This window comes from Triticum dicoccoides, chromosome 2B, assembly GCF_002162155.2.
Source record: "Triticum dicoccoides isolate Atlit2015 ecotype Zavitan chromosome 2B, WEW_v2.0, whole genome shotgun sequence".
Classification (NCBI taxonomy): domain Eukaryota; kingdom Viridiplantae; phylum Streptophyta; class Magnoliopsida; order Poales; family Poaceae; genus Triticum; species Triticum dicoccoides.
The window spans coordinates 807,220,395-807,223,455 of record NC_041383.1 but is presented as its reverse complement, the minus strand read 5'-3'; positions in this window follow the sequence as shown (position 1 = coordinate 807,223,455).

The window sequence follows — 3,061 nt, the reverse complement described above, 5'->3', positions numbered from 1 at the left end:
TTATCTTTCCAAGCGCCTCGATTGATGGCGCTGGTTGGGTTACCCATACCCGTATTAATGGAGATCCCGCGATAAGGGGACACGATCTCTGCTTTGACAGGACGTGCCAAAGAAACCGCCTCGCGATGTGTGCGGGAGCAGGTTGTAAAAACGGTTCGAATAAGTTACCGAGCCATGGCGTGATGTCACACAATGAGGAATTGTCAGCAGATCAGATTCGTGGATTATCATTCTCTCTACGGTGATATATGGAATTTATCTTGCAGAGCCAGACGCGGTCCTTGTGTTCGGAATTAATTTTGGAGTATTCGGAGGTGGAACCCGCCTCGCAATGCCGAAGACAATCTACGCGTCGGACTCATCATCATTGAAGCCTGGTTCAGGGGCTACTGAGGGAGTCCAGGATAAGGGGGTATCCGAACAACCGGACTATATACTTTGGCCAGACTGTTGGACCGCGAAGATACAAGACTCAAGACTTCATCCCGTGTCCGGATGGGACTCCCATTGGCGTGGGAGCCAAGCTTTGCGATTCGGATGTAGATCTCCTCCTCTGTAAACCGACTCTATGTAACCCTAGCCCCCTCCGGTGTCTATATAAACCGGAGGGTTTAGTCTGTAGGACAACAACACTCATACCATAGGCTAGCTTCTAGGGTTTAGCCTCTCTGATCTCGTGGTAGATCAACTCTTGTAATACTCATATCATCAAGATCAAGCAAGCAGGAGGTAGGGTTTTACCTCCATCGAGAGGGCCCGAACCTGGGTAAAAATCGTGTCCCCAGCCTCCTGTTATCATTAGTCTTAGACGCACAGTTCGGGACCCCCTACCCGAGATCCGCCGGTTTTGACACCGTCGACGCCTCCTCCGTGCCCTTGGAAGAGCCAGGCATCTCGGATCTGGGCGGGAGGGGAGGCTTGGAAGCCCCCCCCCCAGACTTGAGCTTCGGCTTCTTCGCATGCAGATCCCCGGCGCGGTCACCGCCCTGAGAGGCCAGCTGCCCCTTGCGCTTGAGCTCGAGCCCCTTCTTCTTGTACTCTTCCTTTTTCTTCTTCTTTCTTTCCTTCTCCTTGAGCCACCAAGCAGGCGGTGGCCCCCATCCACCCTCGTCGTCGGCACGGCCGCGATTGCGGTCCCGCGGCGGCTCCATGGGCGGCTTCTTCCCCCGGCGGTCGGACTTGGACCCCATCGACACCACCTCCACGAATGAGCGCAGCAGAGGAGGGGGGGGGGGATGGAGTGGGAGCGAGGAAGCGGGCGGAGTGGCCGAAGCACCGCACCTCCGATTTGGAGGATGGAAACCCTAGTGAGCTCTCTCTCTCTCTCTCATGGTTTTCAGCAGGTTTTCCTACAAAATGTCTTCTATATTTTTGATAGATTGAAAATATGCAATCAAGAATACAAAAATATTTGTGGTCTTATAAATGTCTTTGAATTTTAAGAAAATTTACAAATTTAAATATAATCTTCTATTGTGAAAATCGCAGAAGTTTTTTTCATGTATTCAAAAAATATTATTAAATTATTTAAAATAATTATATATTTAAGAAATATTCAATGATTGTAAAATTTAAGGGATTTTTAAAAATATCATCTGATTTATTTGAATCAAGAATGTTTAAAAAAAGTTTTAATAAATTCCAAAATCAGTTTTGAAAATTTAAATTATAAATACAATAAAATGAAAGGTGGAAGGCAAACCAGAGAAAAACTAATAGAAGAAAAACTCAAGCAGAGAAATATATTAATAAGTCGAAATACAAAAAAGACAGTGATTAAAATAATTGAAATTGGGACAAACCAAAAGAGCCAGAACTGAAAACTACCAGAGCTAAATAAAATGTAAAAAATGAATCGTAAGTGAAATTGGATTCAGGGGCAGCCCATGACAGCACCAAGATTGTGCGATAGCCCAATACCTTGTCGGGCCACAAATAAGGTTTGACGAAATGCTTCCTCACGGTGGCCCAGCCCATGTACGAAATATGCGGGGCGGAGCGCTCCCTGTTTTGTTTTTACGTTTTCGTTTTTAATTTTTTATTTTATTCTATGTTAAAATAATTCGGGATTACAACAAGGTCTAAAATTTGGAAAAAAAAACTGTGAATTGTTAAAAAAGAGTTCTTGAATTCAAAAAATGTTCGCAATTTAAAAGGGATGAGCGTTTTTTTGTTTTGATGAAAAACGTTTTATGTTCATTTTTAATATTAAAGAACAATTTTTGGTACTTGATGAACCAATTTTGAGTTCAATGAATATTTTTTGAACTTGACGAATATAATTTGTATTCAAGAACATTTTTTCTGAAAAATGATGAACAACATTTTCCTTCAATGTTTTTTTGTAATTTGATGAACACTTTTTCAAAATAGTGAACAAAAGATGAAAATATTTTTTAGTTTCGACGAACATTTTTAAATTCGATGAACATTATTTCATTGTTGAACATTTTTTTGCCTGGTAGATTGTTTTTAAAATTTGATGAAATAAAAAAATGTTCACGAAATTGAAAAGATAAATCGCAAAGAAAGTAATCAGTTAGTACTAAACAATCGTGTCAAACAATCAGTACTAAACAATCATGTCCGCTAGGTTAATATGCTCTCACTTATGCTAAATCAGACGGCTGATTCGGAGGCTGCAAGTGAACGATTAGTCACATGTTTGATCCAGAAACACAACCTACCGCGCAACTTTTTTTAAAACATCAATTGGCTGACAAACGCAAGTTGCACAAATGAATTAAATACATGAAGGAATTGCCTTGAGGTCAATACACCGGGTGTCGTAGAACTTGCACGTGACGGGCAATTTGGTGCATAACCTTGCAAAATGTGTGTTTCTAGCCATCGAACTTGTTCTCTCCTTCATATAAGGTGCTTTCTACCGTATCCAGCCATATCCCATGCGCGCGTGGCGTGCTAACGTGGTGGCGGCCCATTGTCAATGGCTGAGGCGGTGGTTAATCCGCATGCATTATTTTCCAAAGCACCCTTGTATTTAATTTATTTATGTTGAAAATCCTTAAAAAAATTGAATCACGGGTAGGACTGGAACCCA